General features: G+C 41.4%; 1 protein-coding gene across 30 annotated transcripts in view; it reads right to left on the bottom strand.

Moving 5' to 3' along the window:
* The window catches only part of LOC147348250 (uncharacterized), an 888,338-nt gene that overhangs the window by 118,813 nt on the left and 754,188 nt on the right, over nt 1-15,337 (bottom strand). For 8 of the 30 annotated variants that reach the window (XM_086366805.1, XM_086366806.1, XM_086366799.1 and 5 more), the window contains one exon: nt 3,874-5,600. The exons of 21 other annotated variants lie outside the window; for them this stretch is intronic. The gene's annotated coding sequence lies outside the window, so the exon portion shown is untranslated. Of the gene's footprint in view, nt 1-3,873; nt 5,601-8,654; nt 9,302-15,337 lie in introns of those variants that run through there. One more of the 30 variants, XM_086366813.1, reaches the window with a different exon arrangement.

Genomic DNA, 15,337 nt, shown 5'->3' on the forward strand with positions numbered 1-15,337 from the left:
CCATGTCAGCTTAACTCAGGAAAACGACAAAAAGCTCTGAGCAATTTCTTGCTCACTGAGAAAGTGGGCTGGGCCACTGAATCGGCACACAGGTTCATTCAAGTCCATTTTCAGTCTCTTCATCTGCTGTCCCTCCCATCTTCTGACTTGGAGGGTCCCTTTATTTGACATATACGCTACCTGAGATTCCTAAATCCAGAACTATGGATAGTGAGCAAGCCTGAAGCAGTCTCCAAGGGAATTTCACCCTCCACCCCCATCTCAAGAAAAAAATCTCACCCAAGTGTTTTCAATGAGAGACTAAGATAATTCAGATTGTTCAAGCTATTAAAGTCAAATCAAAAGGCTGCTGCTGCTAAGTCACTTCAGTCGTGGCCAACTCTGTGTGACCCCATAGACGGCAGCCCACCAGGCTCCCCCGTCCCTGGGATTCTCCAGGCAAGAACACTGGAGTGGGTTGCCATTTCCTGCTCCAATGCATGAAAGTGAAAAGGGAAAGTGAAGTCGCTCAGTCATGTCCGACCCTCAGCAACTCCATGGACTGCAGCCTACCAGGCTCCTCCGTCCATGGGATTTTCCAGGCAAGAGTACTGGAGTGGGGTGCCATTGCCTTCTCTGAATCAAAAGGCTAGAGAAAGACAAATATCATATCTTTATATATATATATATATGTATGGAATCTAAGAAAATGGTACAGATCAACCTGTTTGCAGGGCAGGAATAGAGACACAGATGTAGAGAATGGATATTTGGACACACAGGGGAGAGGAGAAGGTGGGATGAATTGAAAGAGTAACACTGACATATGTATACCACCATGTGTAAAACAGATAGCTGGTGGGAAGCTTCTGTATAACACAGGGAGCTCAGCTTGGTTCTCTGTGGTGACCTAGAGGGGTGGGATGGGGGCGGGGGTAGGAGGGAGGCTCAAGAGGGAAGGGATGTATGTATACATACAGCTGATTCACTTCATTGTACAGCAGAAACCAAGACAACATTGTAATGCAATTACAGTCCAATTAAAAAAAAAAGGCTACCCAGTGTTCTGTTTTTTTTTCACAGATAGTAAATCTATGGCCCAGTGGCTGTCATTCTCCACCAATGAGGCCCTTGTGTTCTTGCCCAACAAGCCTGGATGTGACCCCAGAATCTTACTCAACACAGTACCAGCCCCATAGGATTCAATATGGCAAGAGACAAAAACGACTCTGCCGACGTCTACAGTCCGAATTTCAGCCCCTTGGGGTTTTCTGCAAATAGCATGTATTGTGCAAGTCAGAACATTTGTTAAGCCCCTGTTCTGGGTCTCATAATGCTGAGGTCAAGAGCAGACTGACTGATGCCCTTATGGAAATGAAAGTCTAGTGAGGAAGCTGCATGCTGAACAAACACACTCAACGATGCTAGATTTTACAATGTGTAAGGAACTCATCTTTGAAATGCAATCTGGATAAAGAAGTGTCCATGGGACCAAGGACTACCAGGGATAAAGGGTAGGGAGTGGAGGAGGAGTTCAGGAAGTGCAAAGGCTGAGGCATCGACGGAAACACACAGAAAGTGAGTGGAGCCACAAAGCCTGCGGCAGGAATTGTGCAGATGAAGAGGCTTTAGGGTCAGAGAAAAGGGAAAAAGCAACACCTTTACCACTGTCAGCTTCTTTTGAGAACCTATTCATCCCACAATGCCCAGCCTGAGTATCCCTTCCTGTTCCTTCCTTCCTTTCCTCTGCTCCTGGGCTGCTGTATCAAGAACAACATTGCTGTACTATTTACAAACAACCTAAATGGCCATTAACAGATGAATGGATGAAGAAGATGCGGTATACACACACAGGGATGCTATTCAGTCATCAAAAATAACAAAATAATGCCATTTGCAGCAGAATGGATGGATCTAGTGATCATCATTCTAAGCAAGTCAGAGAAGACAAATAACCATGTGGTATCACTTATATGTGGAATCTAAAACACAATACTAGTCAACATATCTATGAAACAAAAACAGACTCACAGATATAGAGAGGAGATTAGTAGTTGCCAAGGGGGAGGGTGAATAGGGGAGGGAAGGAATTGGAATTTGGGATTAGCAGAGGCAAATTGGGCTTCCAGATGTGGTTCTCTGGTGGCTCAGGTGGTAAAGCGTCTGTCTACAATGCGGGAGACCTGGGTTCAATCCCTGGGTCGGGAAGATCCCCTGGAGAAGGAAATGGCAATCCACTCCAGTACTATTGCCTGGAAAATCCCATGGACAGAGGAGCCTGGTAGGCTACAGTCCATGGGGTCGCAAAGAGTCAGACACAACTGAGCAATTTCACGACTCAGATGGTAAAGAAGCCACCTGTAATGTGGGAGGACCCAGGTTCTATCCCTATGTCGGGAAGGTCCCCTGGAGAAGGGAATGGCAATCCACTCCAGTATTCTTGCCTGAAGAATTCCATGGATGGAGGAGACTGGTGGGTCACAGTCTATGGGGTTGCAAAGAGCCAGACATGACTTAGAGACTAACACTTTCACTTTCAGAGGTAAACTCTTATATAGGATGGATAAACAACAAGGTCTGACTATATAGCACAGACAACTATATTCTATATCCTGTGACAAAGCATAATGCAAAAGAATATGGAAAAGAACGCATATACATGTATAACTGAGTCACTTTCCTATACAGCAGAAATTGCCATAACATTATGAATTAACTATATTTCAGCAAATTTTTTTAAAAAAGGAGCAATACTGCAGTAAAACTATAGACTTCACCACATTCAAATAGAGTTCACTTATAAAGTCAGTACTTAAGGAGAAAATTATACATAGTAAAAAAAAAAAAAAAGTGTCCGTAAACATGAATTTAAATCATCAGGATCTGGCCCTTTGCAAAATCCAAAGCAAAGTATCAACTTTCTCAAGTTTCTCTTGCTTTTAGCTTTTTGTTTTCACTAAGGCACCGGAGTATGAAGTAGCAAAGGGTGCAAGGCGACTTTTTGTTCTCTTTCCTTTCTTGCCAAGCCCCTGAATCCTATTGCTTTTGGTTTGCTGAGTAATGTGCGCCCCCTGAGGCCACAGAGCACCCCCTGAGGAAAGTCTCTCTGGAGGAAGGAGACTGCGGCACAGAGGGGCTACAGTGTGTGTGTAATCACGTTTTTAAAAGATGGTTCAACACACAGTCCTCTCTTTTCCCTTATTAAGAAAGCTGTACAAAAACTAAATTCATAAGCACCATTTTAGACACTGGATTCTGCATTGTGTGTGCTTCGGATGCATTAGCACAGCGTATGTGCATAAGGCAGGTGTACACAGCAAAAGCAGAGGTTGCTGGAGTGGCACCAGTCCATCTGGGTAACATTTGTTCTCCGAGAGACTGTGTCAATGGAGGAATTTAGGGGACACTGGAGCCTCACCCATCCCCCCAAGTGTACAAAATTCACTGCAAAGTCTAAAAGCTGAACAAACTACTAACCAACTGGGGTTATGAACAGCAATTCACGTAAAGAAATATTCGTCCAAACTTCAGCAAAAATGGAAGGCCTATGCAGAGATACACATTTCTACCAGTGAGAGTAACACCTCTTTCACGGAAAATTTAACTTGATCCCTTTGGCTAGATTACATCTTTTCTTCTGCAACACACGCTCCCCTGTCTTTCAGGATTCCTCTCTTATGACCTCAGCCTATTGATAATGACTTGCTCACCATATGAATCAACAAGACTCTGAAATTAGCATTTCTGGGTCCTATCTACTCACAAATCCTTATCTGCCACTCATTTATCTCTTTCCTCATTCCGTAAATATCTCATGAGCACCTATGTACTAGTTTCTATTAAGAAACTACTACAAACCAAATGACTTAAAAGAACACAAATTCATAAACTTACAATTTTGGAGGCCAGAAGTTCAAACTCCGTCTCACTGGGATTAAACCAGAGTGATGGTGTCAGAGCAGCCCTCTAGGGAAGAGTCCATTTCTTGCCTTGCCCAGCTTTTAGGGGCTACCTGCTTTCCTAAACTCATAGCGCTCCAACATGTCAGCTTCCATCTCTGTCATCACATCTTGACCTCTGCCACTGACCCTCCCCCTCCCCTTTTATAGGACGCTGTGATTACATTGGGCTCACCTGGATAATCCATAATGCTACATGCTCCAATTTAAGAGCCTAATATTCATCACACCTGCAGTCTTTGTGCTAAAAGTAACCTACTCACAGTTTCAAGGATTAGGATGAGGGTGGGGAAGAAGGCAAGTATTACCCATTTTCTACAACCTACTGTGTGTAAGGCAGTACATTAATGTTATGAAGCACTGAAACAGATGTAGTGTCTGTCTGCATAACACTGTGTCCTAGAGTAGATACTTCCTGGCAGGCCAAACGCCAAGAACAGAGCCTCTGAAGCAGTACTCAGCAGAGAACTCTGTGAATTTAGGGGAACAAGTCGGTTTGTAACAGAGTGGGATGGATCATTTGTGGCATGAAGTGACAGGAGGAATCAGTCAGCAGGATTTTAGGTTTACAATGATCAGAGCCAGAGATGCCAATGCAGCTTTTTAAACAGGTGTGTATGCGTGTGATATCTATGAATACAACTCACTGCCTGGCTTAAGGGTGGAGACAAGATCGGATGGACACAAAGCAGTTAGTTAGGAACTCATTGCAGTAATCCAGACAAGTGGCGGTGGGAGCATGAATCAGGATGAAAAACAAAGATGGAGAGGAGTGAGGAACGCTCTTGGTCGGGGAAGGGCGAACATGGGCCGGAGGGCTATGTCTGGTTCACAGCTGTCTTTGTAAAGAAAGTTTCATTGGAACATGGCCATATTTCCTTGCTTACTGATGGCTTTGGCTGCTTTCACCTACAAAGGCAGGGTTGATTATTTGTGACCAACACCAAGAAGACAGCGGAGCCTAAAATATTGATTATCTGGCCTTTTACAAAAACAGTTTGCTAACCTCTAGGACATAAAGTTAAACTAATGGGACTTCTGTCTCACTGGGTAGGGCAGGAGAAAGAGAGGGAGGTGCCTTCATTGTGGATGGTACCCACTTGGATAGGCCCTGGTTTGAACGGTGGTAAGGAGTGGTGGTGTTGAGCAAAGACCAAGAATTAATTGCTGTCTCAGTTAGGGCTGAGTTGACTTTGAGACTTCTAAGGCTCAAGGATCAATAGACATTATGGGTCTAGAGCTCTGAGGAAATATTCACAAACCGTAGTAACTTGCCTACTTGGTGCTCAGACACATACATAGTGAAATGTTGGACTAAATCCCATGAAATATTGCAGCTACAATTGGCATGTATGAAAACGTGCCACTTCTCCATTACTTAAACTCATCATAACAGGCTGAATAATATGCCTCCCCAACCCAAATAAGTCCATATACTGATCCCCAAACCTGTGACTGTGTGTACCTTTCATGGAAAAAGGGAGTTTGCAGGTATAATTAAGAATCTAGAGGCTACCCTGGACTATTCGAGTAGGCTCAGTGCAATCACAAAGGTCCTTATGAGATGGAGGCAGAAGGGGCAGAGAGCTCAGAGGGGGTGAGGCGACACAGTGATAGCACCGGAGCGGTCTGGGGCCGAGGAATGGCAGCAGCCTCTAGAAACTGGAATATCCAGAAGGAAGAGGCTCTGCAGACACCTAGATTTTACCTCTGTAAATCTCATTTCAGAATTCTGAACTCTAGAACTGTAAGAAAATTAATTTGTGGGGGTTTTTAATTTATTATTATTATTTTTTTAAAGTTTGGGCCAAGCCACATGGCATGTGGGATCTTAGTTCTCTGATCAGGGATTGAACTCACGCCCCCTGCAGTGAAAGCACAGAGTCCCTACCACTGGACTGTCTGGGTAAGTCCCTCATGTTGTTTTAAGTCACTGACGTTGTAGTAATTTGTCACATTAGGAAACTAACAGAGTTCTAACAGCTCATTATTATATTTTGAATAAAACCCAAACTCCAAACTCATGACCACTGCTGACAAGACTTACATTGCTGGGTCCTTGTTACCCCACCTATATCAACTCTCCCTAATTCCCTGTCTTCTCAATTCTATACTATCCAAAATGGTAGCCATAGGCCAACTGTAGCTGCTCAGGACTTAAAATACAGCTAGAGCAACTGAGGAGGTGAATTTTTAAATCAAGTTACATTTTAATTCATTTACATTTTAATTTAAAAACTGAGGCAGTGTAAAAATCTTTTCTCCTTTACACACCACTTTATTGTTGGGTAGGATTACATTTTACTTCATCTATCAAAAAATTAGCATCCAAATTGAGATGTGTTTTAAATATAAAATGCACTCTGGCGTGTGAAGACAGTATAAAAAAGGTAAAAGATCTCATTAATAATTTTTATATTGATTATATGTTAAAATGAAAAGACAACATATTGAATATGTGAGGCTAAATGAAATACATGAAAATTAAATTCATCTGTTGCTTGGCTTTTCTGAATGTGGCAACTAGAAAATTTCAAAATTAGACATGTGGCTCGTGTTATATGTCTACTGGATAGCAGGCTCTGGTCTCCCGACCTTTGGCTTGTTCCTTCTGCTTGAAAAGCCATTCCCCCAGATATTGCCGGCCTCACAGTCCCAGCCTCTTTCAGTTCATTTAGGGTTCAATGCCAGTGTCATCTGTTCAAGAACATTCTCCCCAATGCAAGAAGTCCCCATTCTCTCTCTGCCAAATTTCATCTTATTTTGTATAATACATACTTGTTTATCGTATTTGTAGCAACCAACAGCACTGGCGTCCTTATTTACTTGTGTGTGTGTTCACTGCGTGTCTCCCCCAACTGGAATGCAAGCCCATGGGAGCAGGGTCTCTGATGGTTTCATTTACCCTGGTGTGTACATGTGTTCTCAGTTGTGCTGACTTTGTGTGACCCCATGGACTGTCCATGGGAATCCTGGAGTGGGTTGCCATTTCCTACTCCAGGGGATCTTCCCAACTCAAGGATCAAACCAGCGTCTCCTGCATCAGCAGGTAGATTCTTTACCACTGCACTATCTGGGGAAACCCCATTCACCCTTGGTCTCCAGCATGTTGAATGATGCCTAGATGATTTCATGTACATCATTTCTTGACAAGACCTAACTGTACCTCCAACTGTTGAATTTCCAGTAATTTTCCTGGAAGCTTTTAAATAAAAGTCTCTTATTTTACTAGAGCAATTTTCAAAAGGTTTCTATTGCCAGCAACCAAAGGTACTTTAACCAAGGACACGGGTTGCATTAAAGTGAGTGAAGAGGTTACTTCCCTCTGATTTTGAACTTGGAGCAGTTTTGTAGCCCTCTTCAAAAATAAATGTGTAAATCAGGAAAATGATTAGGGAAAAGAGACTAGGAATGGGTCCTGTTTTCCTTTCTGTCTCCTCGCAAAAGGACAGTTAAGGAATATTTTCCCTATATTTTTGTTTTTTCTTTAATGTGTGAGTTTGCTTTGAAAGGTTCTTCTCCAGGTTTTTTGATTCACTAACGCTGCACTAAAACCAAATTTGGGAAGGAGACAAAGGGCAGCCGACCCTCTAAATCAACTTGCAGCAACTTGAATTCCTTCTCTGGTTCTTACTGAGATCGCTAGTTTCCTTTTATTAGTTAACACTGCTGCTGTTATTTACACAGCTGTTAATAGTGCATTTTTTCCCCCATGTTATTTTTGTTTTTTCCAATTCTGTTTGTCTGGGCGAACTTGGATGCTGACAGTTTATGTACAGCCTGGGATTTAAATGTGGAGTTGTCAGTTATTATAAAGCTCCAGAAATAACAGTTCATCCTCTCAAGATAGAGTGTTCTGGAGGCAATTTTTTGAAAACAGGACTTGAATGACACAAGCAACAGAAGCAACTTGGGTTTTATATTATTAGTCAAAAGGTAGTTCCAGGCTTTTTGTACTTTTAATTTGAAGATAAAGTAGATTGCAAAGATACAGTCTTCTTTATGATGGTATCTTCAATTATGGAGAGAAATTCTTTGGTTTTCCAATTTACATATTTTACTCAAATTTTATATTTTTCTCCACTTTTCTTTTATCTTCCTATCTTTTCTTACTCCCAGTGCTCATAAAATAGAAAGGGGGGAAAAATCTATTTGACATGGGAACACCAGGAACTGACCTATACAACAGATTTAGATTGACGTATTTTTAATAATAAGCAGCAGAAAGTGAACAACTTTTTTTTTTCCTTCTTAAGCTTGACAAGTGATTTCAATTCAGCTGCAGAAAATAAACAGCCATGCAGTCAGAAATTTTCAGGTTCCATTTTACTCTGGGCATGAATAAATGGGTTTTGCAGGAAGAGAGAAAATTAAGCAGGACCACAGTTTTTGGGGCGGTGTCTACGGCGCCCCAGCTGAGATATCTGACAATTACTCCACTTCTACTGGATTATTGGGAGGACTACAGTCTGCCTGAACAACCACTGAGAAAAACGGCAGAACGGTGAATATCCATCTTACTCTGAATTTCTTCCCTCACCCCCTTTGAATAGACTGCATACTTACTATAGGATGTGCATGGTCATGTATGTGTTTTTGACAATAGTTTTTACTGTGAAAGACAAAATGCAGAGGAGACTCAATGAAATTATTTTATTCAGCCTATTGCAATAGGGATAATGTCAGCAATGAGGAACATCTCAAAGAAAAGAAAGGGGGGCTTGGATCTCATAAAAGGAAGCAAACTAGGGAGTCATCCCCAGTCTTACGGGAATCATGAGGAATGATGGAGAGGAGTCATACCTGAGTCACTGAAAAGGGATGAAGTTAAGTCTTAGCTCAGAACAGGTGAAGGCAGTGTGTCCTTGGAAGGCAGCACTCTTGCAGAACCCAAAAGGGTAAGGAGGTTTCACTTTTATGTTTTAATACATTTAATTATGAACAAAGTGACATGACTGCCATTGCTCTTTAGTCACTAGGTTGGGACCGGCTCTGCAACCCCATGAACTACAGCCCACCAGGCTACCCTGTCAATGGGATTTCCCAGGTAAGAATACTGGAGTGAGTTGCCATTTCCTTCTCCAGGGGATCTTCCTGACCCAGGATCAAACCCAGGTCTCCTGCAATGCACTTGGATTCTTTTACTGCTGAGCCACCAGAGGAGCCCAGGAGGTTTTTTCTCCTATTGTTGGTTTTTTGCAGCACAGGGCTTAGGCGAAGTTCAACACTGTCAGACTCTACTTTTGTTCAAGATGAATGAATATAATTTGTTGCTGAATATCTCAGAGCTGATCAAAAACAGGGTCTAGGAAATCATGTCTCGAGGATTCTTGTTTGCATTTCTCCAAACTCAGCTGGACCATCTGTTGAGAGGTGGTAGCAAAGGTCAGTTTTCTATGCATTTTGGAAATCAGGCATCTTCAAAGAGGAAAGCCTAAACTAAAAAAGAAAAATATTCATGTAAAATGTTTTCTTCCAATAAAGAGCCAGGAATTGGACTCAGGATAACCAGTTCTGTGGATTCTGAGGACTTTGTGGAGGAAGATCTCCTGGGCATGTAGTCATGAATTTCTTGACGCCCTAGAGCGAGAATACTGATGCTCTGGGTGATTGCAGTCCATGGCATTGACCAACTCCAGTACAAATGCATACATGACCAGACTACCTCAACAGTCCACACTGTGACTTGTCCAGGGAGAATTCAGGTCCATGCATAATTGGCTGTAAAGATGAGTTATCCGAGGTTAATATCAAGTCTCTGAACTTTGGCGTCTAGGACTTCTTTAGATTTTGGAGTCTGATAGGGATCTGGGTAGTGAACTTTAGTTATTGGTGATGTCAAACCAGAGATAAATAAATCTGAAAACACTAGTTCGGAGAACTGTAGGCAGATATCAAAGGAAATCTAAGAACTGCAAATTTGGTGAGGGTTGACAGTGTGAGCAAGGCAAAAGGTTCCAGTGCAATCTGCAGGCAGGTACCAAGAGAGACAAGATTTCGAGAAAACAGTGCATGCTCAGACCATGAAATCAAAGGAGGTCAGTACCGGAAATCAAGACAATAAAAATCACATCTTTGCCTGGCTACCAAGGGACCAAAGTCTGGAGCACAAGATCAGGAATTGGACCCACTGCTGGGTCCCCAGTTCTCTAGCCAGGGAAGAACTGCCCTAGTTACTTAGCTGGATTAAGCAGGAATCTGAAGATGAGGTCTAATCCTACCCTAGCTGTACTCCCAAGCTGTGAAACACAGAATACAGGACAAATCAAGAAATGATCCTACACAGGCTACCACAATAGGGAGAACGTATTAACGAGAACAATCTCAAAGAAAAGGCAGTGAATTTAGGGTTTGATAGAGGCAGGTAAGCAAGACAGTCATTAGGGAGGCTTTTGGGAGTCAGGAGGAACAATGGAGAGGGATCTTATCTGAGAAGAAAGGTTGAAGCGGGTGTTGTCTTAGAGTCCAGTGGAGCAGAGCAATCCTCTGTGGTGAGCTATTTCTCAGAATATGAAAGAATCAGGAGCACAGGGGATTTCTCAGCCATCATCTCTGCTTTTGGGGGCTCAGATTTAGAACAAGTTCAACATTGTCTCCATTTTCCCAAGAGTTGCTTCAATATTTACAACAGGAACCTACACATGGCTACTCGAGGAACAAGCAACTGGTGTGTGGTTGACTAGGAGCAGCAGTAGGTCTCATCTCGAGCCCAATACTTGACCTTCTCTAAGTGTTGTTCAGATTTTTCTTAGACTCTTATTGACAAGGAAAGCCAAGGACCTGAGAGGCAATGAATTTTTTTAAAATTTATTTTTAATTGGGGGATAATTGCTTTACAATATTACATTTGTTTCTGCCTTACAACAATGTGAATCAGCTGTAAGTATACATATAGCTCCTTCCTCTTGAACCTCCCTCCCACCTCCCACCTCCCACCCTGTCCCATTCCTCTAGGTTGTCACAGCACTTCAAGTTGAGCTCCCGGTGCTGTAGAGCAACCCCTTCCTAGCTATCTATTTTACATATGGTAATGTATATGTTTCAATGCTACTCTCTCAATTCATCCAATCTCTCCTTCTCCCCCTATTCTCTATGTCTGTGTCTCTATTCCTTTCCTGCAAATAGGTTTTCATCAGTACTGTTTTTTTAGGTTCCATAAATATTCACTAATATATGATATTTGTTTTTCTCTTTCTTACTTCACTCTGTACAATAGGCTCTAGATTCATCCACCTTACTATAACGAACTCAAATTTGTTCCTTTTCATAGCTGAGTAATATTTCATTGTATATATGTACCACAACTTCTTTATCCATTCATCTGTTGTTGCTTCCACGTCCTGGCTATTGTAAATAGTGTAAGGCAACTGATTCTAATGTGACTCACTTCTGTTACAAAATGAGGCATATGAGATCTAGCTCTCTGATCAGGGATCAAATCTCTACCCTCTGCTTTGGAAAGCAAAGACTTAACCATTGGACCACTTTAAAAATGGAGAGGGGGAACTTTGGAGCTTTAAAATAACTTTTACCTCCGTATCAATTCTAACCACTGGGAAATACACATTAGACTCTAGAAACATCACCAATCTAATGGTGGAAAATACAAAATTTGGTTGGAAAACGATTGAATCCTATTTTTTAAAAACTCACTTGGTCTTTGTAGAAGGCAGTTAGGAGCTGAACTGAAATTGCTGGCAAAATGTTAGCAATTTGGATGAATTAGCAAAAAGGTAATTTACAATTAATGAAAATTGTGAACTAGCGAATACAGTATTTAAAAGAAACTCAGGTTTATTACTTTCCACCACATTCTATAACTCAAATTCACTAAGGGAACTTGCCTAGAAGATCATCTTAGGAGACCTATTTTAATAAGAATTACTTATAATTAGCATAACAATTTCGTATGCAAATGGTACTTCTAAAGTACTTTAAATTTACTCAAGTATTTTATACATTCCCATTTGCCATCTTATTTACACCCTTAATTTGAAGCTTTCAATGAAGAATGACTTTCCTAATGAAGAGTCAACTTGAAGCCAGCTCCACAAACTCTGAATTAGCAAACCCAAATCAATGAGATTTTACTTCACATATGTTAAACAGCACTATATATAACACAAATACTGATTCCTAGTGATATACTATTATACTAAAACTCTACTCATATTTAAATTCTGTAGCGTTTATACATACAGGATTTATTGTAGGTTGGGAAAGAAACTAAGTTATTGCAAGTAATTGGATGTGAAAGGCTTTAAAATTCATACTGTAACTGCCTGTACTATATACCATATATCTTCATCTGGTACTTTTAAAGAAATAGCACTTTTGAAGACTATTTTCAGAAAATAGTTCTGCAATGCCCACAATCTTAGTTCATATGTACAATCAATAGGAAAAAACTGTAACCCACAGCACATTAATAGGTCTTTAAAAACAAATATAAACTAAAATGAAGAAAAATATATGCTTCCCCAAATTTACATCTGAAGGATGAAAGAATATGCAAACCAGTTTCTAATTTTAGCTACCTGGGACACTCTATCTTTAATTTAACTCTGAGAGAAAATGCTTTTGACTGCTTTGAGTTTTTAGGGAAAAAAATTTTTTTTCATTTGGCAAGCATCATGGGCCACAATTTTAAAATCGAATTCTTTCTCAATCTACCTTTTGCAGTTTCCAACTCTCCCATTTATCTCTGGAGACATACAGGCTGTGCTTACGTTGTGCCAGAGAGCTGCAGCAAAAGTGGAATTCCAATTCATCACCCAGATGTTTCCAAACTCCATGGAGCCATATTTGGAATTGTATATATAAAATATCCCTATCATTTATTAATTTTTTTCCCCACCTGGATGTTTTGGCATCAAATCACTTTATGTCTGGCAACTCCTGGGGATTTCATATGAAGGCCTGGGAGAGGGGCTCTGTGCTAATCAGTCTGATTTAATCTTGAAGTCCAGCCAGGCTGGTGGGGATGGGAGGTGGCAGACATTCCCCCAATGCCCAATATTTATAACTCAGCTTCCCCGCTCCCCACCATCCCCCCTCTCCCCCAGTGAGTGGTGATCCAAAAACCAGGATCAGTGAAAGGGTACTTTCTGCCCCTGAGTAGCGATCAATGAGAGAGAAAGCTAATTTGCTTTTCATTCAGTTCAGTCTCTCAGTTGTGTCCGATTCTTTGCAACCCATGGACTGCAGCACTCCAGGCTTCCCTGACCATCACCAACTCCCAGAGCCTACCCAAACCCATGTCCATTGAGTCACTGATGCCATCCAACCATCTCATCCTCTGTCATCCCCTTCTCCTCCTGCCCTCAATCTTTCCCAGCATCAGGGTCTTTTCCAATGAGTCAGCTCTTTGCATCAGGTGGCCAAAATATTGGAGCTTCAGCTTCAATATCAGTCCTTCCAGTGAACACCCAGGACTGATTTCCCTTAGGATGGACTGGTTGGATCTCCTTGCAGTCCAAGGGACTCTCAAGAGTCTTCTCCAACACCACCGTTCAAAAGCATCAATGCTTCGGCGCTCAGCTTTCTTTGCAGTCCAACTCTCACATCCATACATGACCACTGGAAAAACCATAGCCTTGACTAGACGGACCTTTGCTGGCAAAGTAATATCTCTGCTTTTTAATATGCTGTCTAGATTGGTCATAACTTTTCTTCCAAGGAGTAAGTGTCTTTTAATTTCATGGCTGCAGTCACCAACTGCAGTGATTTTGGAGCCCCACAAAATAAAGTCTGACACTGTTTCCACTCCCATAAAATGTTTGTGTGTGTGTGTGTGTGTGTGTGTGTGTGTGTGTGTGTACATATACATATGGTGTCACTTTTGTCATAAGAATAAAAATACTGTTTTTTCCTCTTGAAAGAAGATAATATTCATTCCTCTGCTGATGGACATTTAGGTTCCTTCTGCATCCTGGCTATCGTAAATAGTGCTGCAATGAACACTGGAGTGCCTGTGTTTTCTGAAATCATGGTTTCTTCTGGGTATATGCCCAGGAGTTGGATTGCTGGGTCATATGGTAGTTCTAACTGTCCACTGACAACTGAAAGCTGAGATAAAGAAGTTGACTTCACAATGCTGGGAGTGACAGAGGATAAAGTGTGACTTTTTTTTTAGCTGTACAAAATTAATGGTCAAAAGTTTTGAGGTGTTTAGAGACCTCCCTCCTTGATCCCACAAAAGAAAACAAATTGCATCAGACAATCTAATCTAACCAACTCACCAAAACTCCTTAGTTCTGGAGTAGAAATATAGTCAATACCATTAACAAGGCACTGGCACCGCACCGATATATCTAATCACTGAACCGGAAGATTGTTTTGCACTCTCTTTTAGCTGTGTCTTCTTGAGCAGCGGACCTTTTGATTGCCTTTTATGAGAAAGTTTTTTAAAAACTCCCTTCTAGGTGAAGTGATTAAATGTCTACTCAGGGCTGAAGAAACTTCTTGTTAAAAGGTCTCATCTCTCCGATGAGCTTACGTAGTAGACACTGACATTTAGGAGGGATACATCTTGAGGCCATTGCACATATAATTTGGGTAAAAAAAGTTCAGTCAGGTGCCACTGAGAAAATTTAGGAATTCCTTTGCGTCCTTAGTAAAACTTTCAGCACGTGTGTAAAACAAAGCATAGAGACAACACAGTGCTATCAAGATGCTCATTTATTGATCAGGTGATGAGCTCTTGTACTCTACACTCGCTAGACATGAAATTAAAAGTCATAATTACATGAGTTACACTGCTGTGTAACAAATCACCACAAACTTAAGAGATTTAACAACACACCTTTATCATCTCAGACTTGTCGTCTGCAATTAAGGCCTTATCCAGGGTTGAATTTTCAACAAGAGGCCCGACCAGGGATGGTTTGCTTTCCTGCTTGTGAGATTGTGGGCAGATTCAATTCCTTGTGGTTGTAGGACTGACAGTTTCATCATTATCATCATCTCTCTCTTGCTGTCTCTCTATTTATTTATTTATTTATTTTTTGCTGGCTATCAGCTGGAAGCCACCCTCAACTGGAGGCGGCCTATAGTTCCTTGTCACATGGCCTTCCGTAACAAGCCACCTACTTTATGGCAATGTGTTTCTTAGACAAATCCAGCGAGTGAGAAAGAGATTCTAGCAAAGACAGGCACTGCAGTCTTCTACAACTGTGTGCATGTAATCATATTTAGCCCATCACCTTTGCTATATCCCATTGGTTACAAGCAAGTTACATTCCTGTCCATGTTCAAGGATAAGGGATTGTTCAGAAGTGTGAATAAGCAAGCTGTGGGGATGATAGGGGCCACCTTAAGAGTCTGCCCACCACAGTATGTCTGCACAATTGTAACTATTAAAATAATGGTATTTGAGCTGTTTCCCCAGTAGTCAAAAT

The sequence above is a fragment of the Bos grunniens genome, chromosome 22 (genome assembly GCF_055505025.1).
Source record: "Bos grunniens cultivar Pamir isolate PY7600 chromosome 22, Bosgru_T2T1.0, whole genome shotgun sequence".
NCBI lineage: Eukaryota > Metazoa > Chordata > Mammalia > Artiodactyla > Bovidae > Bos > Bos grunniens.